The sequence below is a fragment of the Somniosus microcephalus genome, chromosome 3, assembly GCF_052327205.1.
Source record: "Somniosus microcephalus isolate GS21.2 chromosome 3, FLI_Smic_1.0, whole genome shotgun sequence".
Classification (NCBI taxonomy): Eukaryota; Metazoa; Chordata; class Chondrichthyes; order Squaliformes; family Somniosidae; genus Somniosus; species Somniosus microcephalus.
The window spans coordinates 310,816,705-310,835,290 of record NC_140989.1 but is presented as its reverse complement, the minus strand read 5'-3'; the positions used below and the strand labels follow the sequence as shown (position 1 = coordinate 310,835,290).

At 45.2% G+C, this 18,586-nt stretch overlaps 1 long non-coding RNA gene across 1 annotated transcript in view; it reads left to right on the top strand.

Moving 5' to 3' along the window:
• Positions 1 to 14,223, top strand: part of LOC147122139 (uncharacterized) — a 44,065-nt gene extending 29,842 nt beyond the window's left edge. Inside the window, exon 3 of the long non-coding RNA XR_015077686.1 lies at positions 13,913 to 14,223. This is a non-coding gene — a long non-coding RNA (uncharacterized LOC147122139). The remainder of the gene's footprint in view (positions 1 to 13,912) is intronic.
• Positions 14,224 to 18,586: the final 4,363 nt, after the last annotated feature.

Genomic DNA, 18,586 nt, shown 5'->3' with positions numbered 1-18,586 from the left:
CTTTCCCTTCACCTGGCACCTTCCCGTGCAAGCGCAGGAGATGCAACACCTGCCCCTTTACCTCCTCCCTTCCCCTGTCCAGGTCCCCAAACACCCCTTCCAGGTGAAACAGCGATTTACTTGTACTTCTTGCAATTTAGTATACTGTATTCGCTGCTCACGATGCAGTCTCCTCTACATTGGGGAGACCAAATGTAGATTGGGCGACTGCTTTGCGGAACACCTCCGTTCAGCTCCACTCCCAATCTGACCTCTCTGTGTCGGCCTCTTACACTGTTCAAATGAAGCTCAACGTAAGCTCGAGGAACAGCACCTCATCTTTCGATTAGGCACTTTACAGCCTTCTGGACTCAATATTGAGTTCAACAATTTCAGACTATAACCCCTGCCCCCATTTTTCAGGCGGCTGTTGATGATTCTGCCATCCCCATTTGCAACATTTAATCTCTTCTGCCTCCTACCCTAGCACAGACTATTCCTGCAGTTCCTTCCTCCCCTCCCCATCCTCTTTCCCTGCCTCTGTACCTGCTTAAAACCTGTTACATCTCTAACCTTTTCCAGTTCTGATGAAGGGTCACAGACCTGAAATGTTGACTCTGTTTCTCTCTCCACGGATGCTGCCTAGCCTGCTGAGTGCTTCCAGCATTTTCTGTTGTTATTTCATGCCCCCTTCCTAGTTGGGCCGAGAACATACTGGTCAAGGAAGTTCTCCTGAACACATTTCAGAAATTCCTCCCACTCCTTTCCCTTCACTAACATTATCCTAATCCATATTTGGGTAATTAATATCCCCCAATATCACCACTCTGTAGTTCTTCCACATCTCTGTAATTTCCCTGCAGATTTGCTCCTCTATCTCTCACTATTTGGAGGCCTATAGAATACCCCAAATGGTGTGATCATACCCTTTTTGCTTCTCAACTCTAACCAAATAGATTCTGTCCTTGCCCCCTCAAGGACATCCTCTCTTTCAACACTACAATGTCTTCCCTAATCAGTACTGCCACCCCACCCCCCTTTTTTCCTTCCCTATCTTTTCTGAACACCTTGGGGGTGATTTTGCCAATGGGGGTGCGTTGGAGGCGGGACTGCTGCTTAGCGAGTCGATGTGTCGCCTCCATCGATTTGTGGCCAACCCACGCTATTTTCCCTTGATTGACCTTATTAAGCCCGCCCAGCGGGTTTAGCAGGCCAATTAAGGGAATTGTCATCGTTTGACAGCTCTGTGAAGCTGTCGAACAGACATTCTCTGTAGTTTGATGAGTTCTTGAATTCAAGACCTCATCAAAGCTCTTTCTTTTGCAGAAATTAGATGGTTGTTGCATTGGAGAATGCAACAGTCATCTGTCACCTCTGCTGCGGAGGTGCGAGACTCTCTGCATCCCCAATGATTGAAGCCTGCAGGAAGAAACAAAGGTAAGTACACTTTTTCTAACACTTTTCACTTACCTCAGATACTCACCTCTCCACACTTGCACTCATCACTTACCTCCACAGCACACTTTTGGATCCCTCCAACCCCCGCAGACCCACTACTCGCCTCGGTGACCCTGGCGGGGTTCAGAGCCTTCGGGAAGCCCGCACTTTTTTTGGTAAAATGGGGATAATCCTCTTATCTGCCTATTAACTACCTGTTAACAGGCAGATATGTGGCACTAATCCCCTTCCCGCCTCCAAGGAGACGGGACTCGGCGCGGGACGGCTACCCGCCTCCTGGCAAGATGGCATGGAGGTGGGTTGGGCACCCACCCCCAAATTTTGCCGTTTTCCCAGCAGTCCGGCCTCCATACCCACCTCCCCAGGGCTGGCAAGATCGTGTCCCTTGTATCCATGAATATTAAGCACCCAGTCCTCAACATTTTTAAGCCACGTTTCCGTTATTGCCACTACATCATATTCCCACACAGCTAATTGCGCTTGTAGCTCACCAACCTTATTCACCACACTTTGTTCATTTACATACATGCATTCCAAACCTGTCTTTGTATTCCTTGTAGTCCTTCTCAGTCTGCTGCTATCTAATATGTTCCTACTTCCTTCTCTAGCGCTATCCAACACTCTCCCTCCTTTATGCACCTTATTCCTCTTTTCTACTTCTATATGCTGGTGCCCACCCCTCTGCCAATTTAGTTTAAACCCTCCTCAACCACACTAGTCCATTTAAATTATTTCAGCCCTCAATGGGCTATTGAATAGTTGAATAATTTTTTGACCTAGAGATCAATAACAAGTGCCAACTCTCTGATCCAGCTGCACCTGAACAATTTCAACTCCCTCGTAGTGACATGACAGATCTGGATTGTCATTTAACATTTGAAGTTGCATTAAAACACCACCTAATGGCATGACAGACCAAACAATGGTGGAAGGCAGAGAAATCAAATTAGAAGGGCAGCAAAGCAATAAAGTAATGATGTCATGGGGGCGCTTTAACTATCCATCTATCAAGTAGTCTGATATTCATAGAATCTTACAGCACAGGAGGCCGCCACTCAGCCCATCGTGCCTGTGCTGGTTCTTTGAAAAAGCTGTCCAATTTAGTCCCACACCCTAGCTTTTTCCCCATCGCTATGCAAAATAGTCCTTTTTAAGTACATGTCCAAGTGCCTTTCGAAAGTTCCTATGTAATCTGCTTCCACCACTCTTTCAGGTAGTGCATTCCAGATCTTAACAACCCTATATAGGAAAATAATTCTCCTTATTTCCCCTCTAGTTCTTTTGCCAATTATTTTAAACCTATGACCCCTGTTTACCGACCCGCTTGCCAGAAGAATCAATTTCTCCCTACTTGCTCCGTCAAAACCCCTCATAATTTTGAATACCTCTATTACGTCTCCCCTTAACCTTCTCTGCTCTAAGGAGAACAATCCCAGCTTACATAAGAAATAGGAGCAGGAATAGGCCACTTGGCCCCTCGAGCCTGCTCAGCCATTCAATGAGATCATGGCTGATCTTGGGCTCAAAGCCACATCCCTGCCCGCTCCCCATAACCCTTCACTCCCTTATCTTGCAAAAATCTGTCTATCTCCATCTTAAATATATTTAATGATCCAGCCTCCACAGCTCTCTGGGGCAGAGAATTCCACAGATTTACAACCTCTGAGAGAAGAAATTCCTCCTCATCTCAGTTCTAAAAGGGCGATAGCATAGATAGAGAATTAGCTAACTAACAGAAAGCAGAGAGTCGGGATAAATGGGTCATTTTCTGGTTGGCAAATGGTAACTAGTGGGGTGCCACAGGGATCGGTGCTGGGGCCTCAACTATTTACAATCTACATTAATGACTTTGACGAAGGGACCGAGTGTAATGTAGCCAAGTTTGGGGATGATACAAAGCTGGGTGGGAAAGCATGTTGTGAAGAGGACTCAAAGAATCTGCAAAGGGATATAGACAGGCTAAGTGAGTGGGCAAACATTTGGCAGATGGAGTATAATGTGGGAAAGTGCGAGGTTATCCACTTTGGCAGGAAAAATAAAAAAGCAAATGACTATTTAAATGGAGAGAGATTACAAAATGCTACAGTTCAGAGGGACTTGGGGGTCCTTGTGCATGAAACACAAAGTTAGCATGCAGGTACAGCAAGTAATCAAAAAGGCAAATGGAATGTTGGCCTTTAGTGCAAGGGGGTTGGAGCATAAAAGCAGGGAAGTCCTGCTACAACTGTACAGGGTATTGCTGAGACCACACCTTGAGTACTGCATACAGTTTTGGTCTCCTTATTTAAGGAAGGATATACTTGCATTGGAGGCAGTTCAGAGATGATTCACTAGGTTACTTCCAGAGATGAGGGGTTGACTTATGAAGAAAGGTTGAGCAGGTTGGGTCTATACTCATTGGAAATTAGAAGAATAAGAGGTGATCTTATTGAAACATATAAGATACTGAGGGGGCTCGACAAGGTAGATGCAGAAAAGATGTTTCCCCTCATGGGGAATTCTAGAACTTGGGAGCATAGTTTCAGAATAAGGGGTCGCCCATTTAAAAGTGAGATGAGGAGGAATTTTTTCTCTCAGGGTCGTAAACCTGTGAATTCTCTGCCCCAGAGAGCTGTGGAGGCTGGGTCGTTGAATATATTTAAGGTGGAGATAGACAGATTTTTGAACAATAAGGGAGTGATGGGTTATGGGGAGCGGGCAGGGAAATAGTGCTGAGCCCAAGATCAGATCAGCCATGATCTCATTAAATGGTGGAGCAGGTTCGAGGGGCCAAATGGCCTACTCCTGCTCCTATTTCTTATGTTCTTATGTAGGTTAGCTGCGGGGGGGGGCGGAGGAAGCACTCCTGCTCCTCCTGGCCCACAAGCAGGGCAGCAATTGCATTTACCTGCTAGATCCGGCCTTTATTGCCTCGCTTCAGCTGCCAGGTTTCCCGAGCCCTGGAGAACCCAGCCTGCAGCTGTTAAATGGCTGCTAAAATCTGAGGCACACAGCCTCATTAACATAGTTAACAAACTGACCAGCCTCTCGAGAGTAGGATAGTTGCCTGCCCCTCAACCCGCCTCTGTTAAAACTAGAAATGGGCATGTTCGAGGTGGGGGTGGGCGGGTTGATTCAGATTTTTGAAATTTTAACCCCCCCTCAACCCTCTCCTGCCTGTTGTGGGGGTTAAAATTCCCCTTAGTTTTCAGTAAATGTAACAGATAAGTGCTGACTTTTTCACATTGAAATTCCCATTTGAAATATTTACATTGCAGATTTCAATGGAGCACATGCCTAAGCAAGATTTTTAATAAGATATAGATGTATACAAATAGAATCTAAAAATGCCTACACGATAACATTTCTTACAAAGTTACACAGATAAGGGCTGATTTTTGGTGTCTGGTCTCACAAAATAAGGACACTATAGTAACTTTTTGCATTTAAATACACATTGCATAAAGCATGTACTATTATATAGGAACGTTCCTTAGTTCCAACCTCAGAATAGTACCTCCTACTGCACTAGTGTAGCCTTTCTTCCGTATCCCACTCTAACATCAGTCAATACGCAACAGATGCAGCAAGCGGGTTCACCAGGGCAAACACCATCATCACCTTCTAGCACTTCTGTCATTAGAATAGATGGCTGGATGTGAGATAGCAGCTTATCTGGACCTACATGTGCCATGTACCTGGCACTGAGCACTCCCCAGCATGTCTCTTGATCCTCATGGCAGCAGACCTCAAAGCAGCAATAAGGTTTGTGAAGTGTACCGTCCGTGTGTAATTGAGACACGGACTGCAGAAGTTGGTTATAACAGGTGTTTACTGAATGGAGACAAAACTGGAACTACTATACAAAGTTACTACACAGGCTTATATACAGGGGTGGTCACTACTGGTACTGCAGTATACAGGGGCTGCAGAATATAGTTCCTTCTTCAAGGTACATACACTACAATTCCTCCCCTTTTAGCTAAACAGTACATAACATTCGATTAATAATTAAATAACATATTTACAATTACAGTTGCTATATACATTAGCTGAAGTTAAGCAATTATAAATTCAGTCTTTGAGGAGGCTTCCTAATTCTGCCCGGATAACGCCTCTTTGGGGTATCAGGTTCTTCTGGCAAAGTTGATTCGGGATCAACGTCGTTGTTTGGTTCGTCTGCTTCCAATATCACCGATTCTGAGGTAGATGCAATTGGTACTTCGGTTTCACCACCAGGTGTATAGGATTGTGGTGTAGATTTGACGTTTTCCAGTGACTCTAGAATCTGGTCAGCATGGCGTCTTACAATGCTCTCTCCAGCGTCCACGGTATACATTAGAGGTCCTTGCCGTGTGCAGATCGTTCCTGGCTGCCATTTCTCTGTGCGGTAGTCCCGGGCCAAAACTGGTTGACCTATCTTAAAACTCCTGGTCGGCCTTTCATTCATATTCTGAAACTGCCTGTTCTCCACATCTCTTCTGATGTTTGGCTTAACCAAATCCAAGCGGCATCTTAGTCTTCGATTGAAGAACATCATGGCTGGAGTTTGGTTGGTAACCGCATGTGTCGCATTCCGGTAGGCAAACAAGAAGTTATCCACCTTGTGTTGTAGGGGTATGTCTTCATTACACATTGCCTTGATAGCCTTCTTGAATGTTTGAACGAACCTCTCAGCCAATCCATTGGTGGCTGGATGATATGGGGCGGATGTGTAATGCTTAACACCATTGTTCTTTAAGAACCTCCGGAACTCTTCAGACACAAACTGTGGTCCATTGTCGGAGCAAATCTGTTCAGGCAGCCCATTTCTAGCGAATATGGTTCGTAAGACTGTGATAGTTTTTTCTGTGGTGGTTGAGAACATTTTTATTACCTCTGGCCACTTTGAATGTGCATCCACCGCAATTAAAAACATCGAGTCCATAAAGGGACCAGCAAAATCAATGTGTACCCTTTGCCATGGAGATGAGGGCCACTCCCATGGATGTAGAGGGGCTTGTGGTGGGGCGTTTTGGACCTTCTGGCATCCTGTACAGCTCTTGGTCATCTCTTCGATTTCTCTATCGATTCCCGGCCACCACACAAACGCTCTGGCTAAGTTCTTCATTTTTACCCCTCCCAGATGACCCTCATGAAGCTCATTGAGCACTCTATCCTTCAATTTGGGTGGAATTACTACTCTGGATCCACACATCAAGGTTCCTCGGCACACTGACAGCTGTTCTCTTCTCGGCGAGAATGCTGGCAACAGTGGTTCGCCATGTGCTGGCCATCCCTTCACCGTTAAATCATAGACCCTGGAGAGTGTCGGGTCATTTCGTGTTTCCTTTTCTATGTTTGCATTCGTCACAGGGAGACATTCGACTATGGTCGAGTGGAATATCTCCACAGGATCCACTGCAGGTGCTTCTTCCACCGTCGGCAACGGTAGGCGCGACAATCCATCAGCATTCCCATGCTGTTTAGTTCCTTTGTACTCGATGTCATATTGGTGTGCCCCTAGGAAAAGGGACCACCTCTGTAGCCGTTGTGCTGTCATTATCGGGACGCCCTTCTTAGGGTTGAAAATGGAGACAAGAGGTTGATGATCAGTTAGTAGAGTAAATTTCTGTCCGTGCAGGTAGTGATTGAACTTCTTCACCCCCCACACCAGGCTGAGGGCCTCTCTGTCAATCTGGGCGTAGTTACGCTCGGCTGCAGTTAACGAGCGTGACGCAAAAGCTATCGGCCTCTCTGAACCATCAAGGGATTTATGTGACAGTACCGCTCCAACGCCGCAGGGAGACGCATCACACGCCAGTCTTATCGGTAGTGATGGGTTGTAGTGAGCCAATACTTCTCTTGAAGTGATCAGGCCTTTACACTTCTGAAAGGCCCGCTTACATTCATCGCTCCATTTCCATGCTACTCCAGTTTGTAGCAGGGCGTTCAGTGGGTGCAGAATTGTGGACAAATTTGGCAAAAACTTATGGTAGTAATTCACCAATCCGAGGAATGACCTCAGTTGCGACACATTTTCAGGCGCTGGAGCCTTAACTACCGCTTCAATTTTGCCAGGATACTTATGTAACCCCTCTTCATCAATCACATGGCCACAATACGATATTTGTTTCTTAAAAAACTCGCACTTGGGGCGATTGGCTCGTAGCCCATGTTCTCTTAGTCTAGTGAGCACCTGCTCTAGGTTGGCAAGGTGTTCACTGTCATTTTCACCCGTCACTAGGATGTCGTCCAAGTAACACTGAGTCCCCGGAATCCCTTGCAGGACTTGTTCCATCGCTCTTTGCCATATAGCCGGGGCTGATGCAACTCCGAATACCATTCGATTATACTGGTAAAGACCTTTGTGAGTGTTTATCGTGAGATATTTCCTAGAGGATTCTTCAACCTCCATCTGCAAATATGCTTGCGCTAGGTCAATTTTTGTACAACGTTTCCCTCCAGATAGTGAGGCGAAAATATCTTCTATCCTCGGAAGAGGATACTGTACTGTGTGAAGGACTGGGTTCACAGTCACCTTGAAGTCCCCACAGATGCGAACCTTCCTTGGCTCCTCAGACTTATTGTTTAACGTTTTCTTCATGACAGGAACGATGGGTGTCGCCCACTCGCTCCAGTCTACCTTAGTTAACACGCCTGCATTCTCCAGATTCTCCAGCTCTGCCTCGACGGCTGGGCGAATTGCATACGGTACCGGTCTTGCTATGAAAAACTTGGGAATTGCATTCTCTTCTATTTTTATCGAGGCGGTTACGCCTTTAAGAGTTCCCAGTTCTTGTTGAAATACCTCTTTAGCGTTAGCCAAGATTTTTGACAATCGTCCAGGTGTGACGTCGTCATCCTTTTTACCAGCCACCGTCAGTGCCTGAATGGAGTGCCAGTCTAAACTTATCTTTCTGATCCATTCACGTCCCAATAACGGTGGTCCACCATCTTGCAGTATGTACAGATACAATTTCTGTATTTCCTTGCCGTTGTATTCGACAGGCACCCTTATTTTCCCTCTGGGGTATACTTTCTGCCCCGTATATGTCTTCAAGACAATGGATGTGTCTTTCAAGGGTATGTGTGAGAATAGCCGCTCGTAGTCTCGTCAATTCATGACGGTCAGGGCTGATCCTGTATCCAATTCCATTTTGACTTGGGACCCTGCTATCGTGAGGGTGACCCAAATGGTTCGGTGATCCTCTTTTGCGATTACGTTGTGTAGTTTGAGACAGCTTAGTCTCTTGTTCCCGGATTCACTGTCGCTCTTCTGGTCTTCGGAACTACTGTCCGTCATCTTTTGTACTTTCCTGTACTTTTCCTTAGTAGTCTTTTTGTTGTCGTTAGTCTTCTTCCTGGACCTGCAAACTCGTGCAATGTGTCCCATCTTTCCGCATTGCCTGCATGTTTTGTCCTTGGACCAGCAGTCCTTCTGGTCATGGGTTGTTCTGCCGCAGCGATAACATTTTTCAAATCCCCGTGTCATTTCGTGGGTGCCGTATTCCTGTGGCTTTTGCTGTATTTCCGCAGCTCCCCTTGCTGCTGCTTCGTATGATACTGCCACGCTGAAAGCCTTATCTAGCGTCAGCTCTTTCTCTGAGAGTAACCTCTTCTGGGTTCCTTCACTCAGGAGTCCACAGACAAATTTGTCCCGTAAGGTATCTGCCAGTCCTGCTCCGAAGTGGCAGTGCTTTGATAGCTTGCGTAGTTCCGTAAGGTAATCAGCATTGCTCTCATCTTTATGCTGATTTCTCTTGTGGAATTTAAATCTTTCTGCTATCAGCAGCGGTGTAGGATTTAGGTGTTCCTGTAGGATATCAACAATTTCATTAAAACTCTTTGCCATCGGTTTGACTGGAGTGATCAGGTTCCGCAATAGGCCGTACGTTCTTGCGCCCATTAAGTTTAGTAGTACCGATGCCTTTTTCTCATCGGCTACTTCATTTGCCTTGCAATATACTTCGACTCTTTCCACATACGTGGTCCAGTCTTCTATTGCATTATCGAAGGCAATGATATTGCCAGTCTTCGGCATCTTGGAGGTCTAAGATGACGCCTCCCACGCTTTGCCTTCTTCCCCGATTGAACAAAATGGCACCTCCCGCGCTTTGCCTTTTCCGCTGCTGCTAGCGCTGTTGCTGGCGTTTTTATGCCTTGATGGCGACGCCCTATGGTCTTCGCGCACTTCCCCCCCGCGCTGCTGCCAACGCCGCTCTCCGCAGTCCCCGTGGCAAACTGCAGCTCCTTGCGGCTTTCTGCGCTTCCAATTTCTTTTATTTTAATTACTGTTCCCGTCGTCAGAGCAGACCCTATGGGACACTTTCCTCCCTCTTCTCGGGTCTGTACGCTGCCCAGCTTCGTAGCACCGGCCGCGCCCTGTGTGCTCCACCCTCTCTCTCCTTCCCGACAACGCTGCTCGGCCCCGTTGAAAAGCCACCCGATCGAGCTCTAGCCCGCCGCAGCCCAGGAAGGATCAGTGTACTACCTGCCACCAGCCCGGTTAGCTGGAACACCATAGACTGGATAACCAAGCCCAGCTCTCGACAGCCTCTCCTGCAAATCTTCGAATTCGATGAATCAGAGGGCGGTTGCCCACGGTCGACGCCCGCTTCTTCTGTTTGTTTGTTTTTTTTTCTTTCTTCTGGCCTCGACCTCTAACAACTTCGCTTCAGGGATGGATCCCCGTGAGGTGGTGCAGAACTGTAGGTAAGTTCGGATCTGTTCGTCGCCAGTGTACCGTCCGTGTGTAATTGAGACACGGACTGCAGAAGTTGGTTATAACTGGTGTTTACTGAATGGAGACAAAACTGGAACTACTATACAAAGTTACTACACAGGCTTATATACAGGGGTGGTCACTACTGGTACTGCAGTATACAGGGGCTGCAGAATGTAGTTCCTTCTTCAAGGTACATACACTACATGAAGCTCTATGTAATGGCTGTCTCAATCCATAACCCCAACATGCTGAAGCTAAATAAGACTGCCAGCTTATCTACCCATTCCTCTGACTCTGGGTTTTTGTGCATCTCACCAACGCCTCCACCTCTCGCCCAATATTGATGGCTGTACCTTCAGCCACCTAGATACCACTCAGGAACTGCCTCCCTAAACCCCTTCACTTCCCTCTTTTTTATTCGTTTATGAGATGTGGGCATCGCTGGCAAGGCCAGCATTTATTGCCCATCCCTAATTGCCCTTAAGAAGGTGGTGGTGACCCACCTTCTTGAACCGCTGCAGTCTGTGTGGTGAAGGTACTCCCACAGCGCTGTTAGGTAGGGAGTTCCAGGATTTTGACCCAGCGACGATGAAGGATCAGCGATATACTTCTAAGTCACGATGGTGTGTGACTTGGAGGGGAACTTGGAGGTGGTGATGTTCCCATGTGCCTGCTGCCCTTGTCCTTCTAGGTGGAAGAGGTCGCGGGTTTGGGAGGTGCTGCCGAAGAAGCCTTGGTGAGTTGCTGCAGTGCATCTTGTAGATGGTACACACTGCAGCCACGATGCGTCAGTGGTGGAGGGAGTGAATGTTTAAGGTGGTGGATGTGGTGCCAATCAAGCGGACTGCTTTGTCCTGTATGGTGTCGAGCCTCTTGAGCGTTGTTGGAGCTGCACTCATCCATCACAGGAGTATTCCATCACACTCCTTACTTGTGCCTTGTAGATGGTAGAAAGACTTTTGGGAGTCAGGAGGTGAGACACTCGCCGCAGAATACTTAGCCTCTGACCTGCTATTGTTGCCACAGTATTTATATAGCTGGTCCAGTTAAGTTTCTGGTCAAAGGTGACTCCCAGGATGTTGATGGTGGGGGATTCAGCGATGGCAATGCCATTGAATGTCAAGGGGCGGTAGTTTAGACTCTCGCTTGTTGGAGATAGTCATTGCCTGGTCAGTCCTTAAAACCTACCTCTTTGACCAATATTTTGATCACCCCAGCTAATCATTCTTTCTATGATTTGACATTCATTCTAGCATGTTTCTGTGAAGAGGCTTCAGACAGTTTTGTACAAGGTGCTTTATAAATGCAAGTTGGTGGTGTTGTACATTTGAGCTCAAGGGCCTAGAAACTGGAAGTGTTAGTGTTGGCCGTTAAGGCCCATTTCAGAATGACAATGGTCTTCTTTATCACAGTTCTTGCAGTCCATCAGCCTCATTAGATTTGTTTTGACCCATCTGTCGTCAGATGCTGTACAGGAGTCAGAAGCTATGACTGCAGGGCCTATCCCTGATCACCAATCAATATTCAGGGCTCTATAATGGATTGCGACCTGATGAAACTGTTATGACAGCTTCCAAGACATTAAAAGGCATGATAATGTGATTGACATTGCACACTAGGTGCACATTAATTGAATGAAACCCTTTTCTGTTCATGAATTCCATCAATTGCTGCTTGCACCTGTGGGAATCCTGACAGTTTGTAGAATTGGATTGCTCTCTCTGTGTTTCACCATTTCCATGGAGAAGGCAATAAACTCTGTGGCATGTCTGCAGCGTGCATAAGTAATCTTCCCTATGCAGTGGTGTGCTGCTGCCTGTCATGTGACAAAAATCACTAAAGGTTGTCTGGAAAGATCCCCCAGTGGCAAAAAAAAATCAAGGCAGTGGTCACTTTTACTGCTACAGACGATGCTGCTCTCTTCATTGAAGTGGGCTACAGGTCTTCAGCCAGCACCTGGTGTAACTCCTCAATAGCTTCCGAGAGAAGGTGCAGCCTTCTGAAGCAATAATCGGCAGAGAATTCTAAATAGGACTGTCTGGGTCTGTAAACCCTGTGGACTGGGTGTTGATGTGTTGGAAACAATCATCTTCTCTGACACCTCACTCCATGTTCCTCTGATATAACCTCTCCCATTTTTTTCCTCCTCCTCCTCTTCATGACGCAGAAAGTAAGGGATTCCTATTGGGAAATCAATTTCCCAACACTAAAAATTAACTTTCTCCAGTACCCACTATAAATGGCAGGAGAATGTGCGGGTTAGGGTTAGGGTTAGGGGGGATTAAATACGTGGGGTTACGGGGATAGGGCTTGGGTGGGATGGCTGTCGGTGTAGGGACCGGGTGCTAGGGTTTGGATGATCAGCCATGATCTCGTTGAATGGCGGAGCAGGCTCGAAGGGCCGAATGGCCTACTCCTGCTCCTATCTTCTATGTTTCTATGTTTCTAAGTCTTCAGAGAAGCTCCAGAGCAGCAAACAACATAAAACCAATGTCCAAGAAGTTTTACAAAACTTCAGATCTTTCAGCAAAGCTGGCTTCCTCAATGCAGTATCCACATATATAGTGGCAATGTTCTCAGAGGTCAATAAAATATCAGAGTAACTGTGAGTCACCAGATTGCTTTTCAACCAGTCACCTGTGAATAAAAATAAGTAGAGCTGGCTGACTTCTCATGTGGTGATGCATAAGTATACATTGGGCAATATTATTAAGAGGCGATAACTTTTTTTAAAGGCTTACAATATTAGAACATAAGAACTAGGAGCAGGAGTAGGCCATTTGGCCCCTCGAGCCTGCTCCACCATTGAATAAGATCATGGTTGATCTGATCTTGGCCTCAACTCCACTTTCCTGCCCGCTCCCCATAACCCTTGACTCCGCTATAGTTCAAAAATCTGTCCATCTCCACCTTAAATATATTCAATGACCCAGCCTCCACAGCTCTCTGGGGTAGAGAATTCCAAAGATTCACGACCCTATGAGAGAAGAAATTCCTCCTCATCTCCGTTTTATGTGCGATCCCTTATTCTGAACCTATGCCCCCTAGTTCTAGATTCCTCCACGAGGGGAAACATCCTCTCAGTATCTACCTTGTCGAGCCCCCTCAGAATCTGATATGTTTCAATAAAATCACCTCTCATTCTTCTAAACTCCAATGAGTATAGGCCCAACCTGCTCAAACTTTCTTCATAAAACAACCCCCTCATCTCAGGGATCAACCTAGTGAACCTTCTCTGAACTGCCTCCAATGCAAGTATATCCCTCCTTAAATAAGGAGACCAAAACTGTACGCAGTACTCCAAGTGTGGTCTCACCAACGCCCTGTACAGTTGTAGCAAAACTTCCCTGCTTTTATACTCCATTCCCCTTGCAATAAAGGCCAACATTCCATTAACCTTCCTAATTACTTGCTGTACCTGCATGCTAACTTTTTGTGTTTCATGTACAAGGACCCCCAGATCCCGCTGTACCACAGCATTCTGTAGTCTCTCTCTATTTAAATAATAATTTGCTTTTTTATTCTTCCTACCAAAGTGGATAAACTCACATTTTCCCACATTATACTCCATCTGCCAAAATTTTGCCCACTCACTTAACCTATCTATATCCCTTTGCAGACTCTTTGTGTACTCATCACTTGTTTTCCCACCTATCTTTGTATCATCATTGAATATTGACAAATTGGATCTAGAAAAAAAGAGGAGTTAATGCTCAGTGTAATAATACTGAGATCAAATATTCAGCTGTTGTTTTAGGCTTGAAACTGAAACTACATTTATCATTACAGTACTATACAAAAAAAAAGTGTTGTTCCCACTTTTTGGCAAAATGATCTGGTTGTTTATGCAAAGGACGATTAGCTCCTTTCAAGCAATTCGATTGGGTCCAGTCTGCAGTCAAGGTCACCTGAGCAGTTTTCCAAGCCCAGAGCAGCATCGACCAAAATGAAGTCACAGAGAGACAACTATTCAGTATTTTCCAGTTGGTGTATTTAGATTATTGTAATTGTTTATAAATTTCAATTTGAAAATTCGTAATATCTGTGAAATGTATTTTGTGTATCTACTTTTCTTTTATAAATATCAATCTTTGAGCCAGCTCATACGTGTAACTGTTGTCTTCAATTTAAAAAAAAATCATATTTACTGACAAAATGAGTATTATAATTGTTGGTAAAGTTACTATCAGTGAGCTGTTGACTAAAACTGAAAAGTGTGATTTTTTTGTGATAGAGATTTAGTTGAAATCAACAGTTCAGTTTTGAAAATGTTGCTTAATTACTGAGCAGACACAAAGTGAGACAAGGGTGTGTAACTATCAGTGCAGCAGTTAGCGTGTCATAACAAGTAGACATCTATTACTGATCAAACAATCGAAATCAAAGCAGGGAACTTAAATTTAGTCTATCTTTGTGATATTTGCTCAGTCCCGTCTGCATGCTTGATTCTCGTCAGTTTGAATTTACAAAGTTTCTATAGATAGCTTAAGATACAAGGGCACTTTCAGATTGATAAAGTGTCATTGTTCATTAGTTTCAAACGGGCAAATCCGTGGGTGTGGTACAATCTGACCTTTTTTATAGTTAACAGTTCGCTAAATATTATACACTTAGCATTTTTCAGTTAATTTGGAAAATACCAATGAAGAACTGTTTATAAGCTCACAGAATTACCAGTATTATAACAGAAAGACATTTGTGTGCTACAAACTGTAAATTTAATCTTGCATTCAGAAAGGACAAAGAGAACGGATACCTGCATTATGCACAAAATAGTTTCACTCCCACATGTACACCAACATCTGTACATTTAAAGTATTTGTGTTTGGTGGAAAATTCTACAGGACTCTTGCAAGAGGAACATTAGAAACTGTATGGGAATTATTTAAGTATTCCTTACACACAGCAAGTAAAATTTATTTTGCCTCAGAGGAAGTTTTAAGGTTGATGCACCGTAGTACTGTAATTACACAAAGACCTTTCACACAAACTATTCAGTAGGAGTTTGAAAGCTGGCAGAAATTCAGCTTGGAAGCATTCTTTAGTTTGGCTGCATCCAATGGCAGAAGTGTCCCAGAAACACTGAATTTGCTCCATGTATGTAAAGCATCATCATCACTTCACAGCAATAACCTATGTATACATCTATTTTTGCATTAATATGCAAATTGCATTTCTAATTTTCAAGACAGTTCTCAATTGTTTTCTAGGGTTTTTTTGCTATTCTCACTTAGGTATTTAGCAGCCTTTTTACCAACTGTTGTAGTGCAGCCTTTTTTTCCATTAGCTGCAATAGTGCCACAGTTAGTTTCCAAATGGTAAATCGGTGCTTTTTAGAGGAAGAAGAGGATCACTAGGGAGATGCCCGGAAGGTCCGGCTTCATCAACGACACTCTGCACCCACCCATTGGTACAACCATACCAGAATCTATGGCCAGAGGCATACATACTTCCATTTGTCAAAGGAGCAGTGCATTTGGATGCTGCAATTTATAAGGAATACCATGACAGTTCACAGAATCATAGACATTTACAGCACAGAAGGAGGCCATTCAGCCCATCTTGTCCATGCCGGCCAACAAAGAGCTATCCACGCTAACCCCACTTTCCAGTACTTGGTCCGTAGCCTTGTAGGTTATGGCACTTCAAGTGCATATCCAAGTACTTTTTAAATGTGATGAGGGTCTCTGCCTCTACCACCCTTTCAGACTGAGTTCCAGACCCCCATCACCCTCTGGGTGAAAAGAATTCTTCTCAAAACGCCTCTAAACCTCTGACCAATTACATTAAATCTATGTCTCCTGGTTATTGACCCTTCTGCTAAGGGAAATAGGTCCTTCCTGTCCACTCTATCTAAGCCCCTCATAATTTTATACATCTCAATTAGGTCTCCCCTCATCCTCCTCTATTCCAAAGAAAACAACCCCAGCCTATCCAATCTTTTCTCATAGCTAAAATTCCCCAGCCCAGGCAACATCCTCGTAAATCTCCTCTGCACCCCCTCTAGTGTAATCACATCTTTCCTGTAATGTGGTGACCAGAACTGCACGCAGTATTCTAGCTGCGGCCTAACTCGTGTTTTATACAGTTCAACCATAGCCTCCCTGCTCTTATATTCTGTGCCTTGGCTATTAAAGGCAAGTATCCCGTATGCCTTCTTAACCACCTTATCTACCTGTCCTGCCACCTTCAGGGATCTGTGGACATGCACTCCAAGGTTTCTCTGAGCTTCTGCACTTCTCAGTGTCCTACCATTTATAGTGTATTCCCTTGCTTGTTAGACCGGTAAGCCTGACATCGGTAGTGGGGAAAATGCTAGAGTCCATTATAAAAGATGTACTAGCAGAGCACTTGGAATACAGTGACAGGATCAGGCAAAGTCAACATGGATTTACAAAAGGCATATCATGCTTGACTAATCTACTGGACTTTTTTGAGGATGTAACTGGTAGAATAGATAAGGGAGAACCAGTGGATGTGGTGTATTTGGACTTTCAGAAGGCTTTCGATAAGGCCCCGCACAAGAGATTGGCGTGCAAAGTTAAAGCACATGGGATTGGGGATAAGATACTGACTTGGATAGAGAACTGGTTGGCAGACAGGAAGCAAAGAGTTGGAATAAACAGGTCTTTTTCCGAGTGGCAGGCAGTGACTAGTGGGGTGCCGCAGGGTTCAGTGCTAGGACCCCAGCTATTCACAATATATATTAATGATCTAGACGAGGGAACTAGATGTAATATCTCCAAGTTTTCAGACGACACAAAGCTGGGTGGGCGTGTGTGCTGTGAGGAGGATGCAGAGAAACTCCAGTATGATTTGGACAGGTTAGGTGATTGGGCAGATGCATGGCAGACACTGTATAATGTGGATAAATGCGAGGTTATCCACTTTGGTGGCAAAAACCAGAAGACAGATTATTATCTGAACGGTAATAGATTGGGAAAAGGGGAAGTGCAATGAGACCTGGGTGTCCTTGTGCACCAGTCGCTGAAGGTAAGCATGCAGGTGCAGCAGGTGGTTAAGAAGGCAAATGGTATGTTGGCCTTCATACATAGATACATAGATAGATACATAGAAGATAGGAGCAGGAGTAGGCCCTTCGAGCCTGCTCCGCCATTCAATGAGATCATGGCTGATCATCCAAATTCAGTACCCGGTCCCTGCCTTCTCCCCATATCCCTTGATCCCTTTAGCCTTAAGAAATATATCCAACTCTTTCTTGAATATACTTAATGAACTGGCCTCCACCGCCCTCTGTGGCAGAGAATTCCACAGGTTCACCACTCTCTGGGTGAAGAAATTCCTCCTCATTTCAGTCCTAAATGGCTTACCCCTTATCCTTAGACTATGACCCTTGACTCTGGACTCCCCGGCCATCAGAAACATCCTTCCTGCATCTAGTCTGCCCAGGCCTGACAGAATTTTATAGGTTTCGATGAGATCCCCTCTCAATCTTCTAAACTCCAGTGAGTATAAGCCCAATCGACACAATCTCTCCTCATACGTCATTCCTGCCATCCCAGGTATCAGCCTGGTGACTCTTCGCTGCACTCCTTCCATGGCAAGAACGTCCTTCCTCAGGTAAGGCGACCAAAACTGCACACAATACTCAAAGTGTGGTCTCACCAAGGCCCTGTACAACTGCAGCAAGACATCCTTGTTCTTGTACTCGAACCCTCTTGCTACGAAGGCCAACATACCATTTGCCTTCTTAACCGCCTGCTGCACCTGCATGCTTACCTTCAGCGACTGGTGTACAAGAACACCCAGGTCTCTTTGCACTTCCCCTTCTCCCAATCTATTACCATTCAAATAATAATCTGCCTTCCTGTTTTTGCCACCAAAGTGGATAACCTCACATTTATCCACATTATAGTGCATTTGCCATGTTTCTGCCCAATCACCCAACCTGTCCAAATCGTGCTGGAGTTTCACGACATCCTCCTCACAGCATACCCTCCCCCCCCAGCTTTGTGTCGTCTGCAAATTTGGAAATATTACATCCAATTCCCTCGTCCAGATCATTAATATATATTGTGAACAGCTGGGGTCCTAGGACCGATCCTTGTGGTACCCCACTAGTCACTGCCTGCCACTCGGAAAACGACCCGTTTATTCCAACTCTTTGCTTTCTGTCCGCCAACCAGTTCTCTATCCAAGTCAATACCTTGCCCCCAATCCCATGTGCCTTAATTTTGCACGCTAATCTCTTATGCGGGACCTTATCGAAAGCCTTCTGAAAGTCCAAATACACCACATCCACTGGTTCTCCCTTATCTATTTTACCAGTTACATCCTCAAAAAATTCCAGTAGATTAGTCAAGCATGATTTACCTTTTGTAAATCCATGTTGACTTTGCCCGATCCAGTCACTGCTTTCCAAGTGCTCTGCTATTACATCTTTTATAATGGACTCTAGCATTTTCCCCACTACCGATGTCAAGCTTACCGGTCTATAATTCC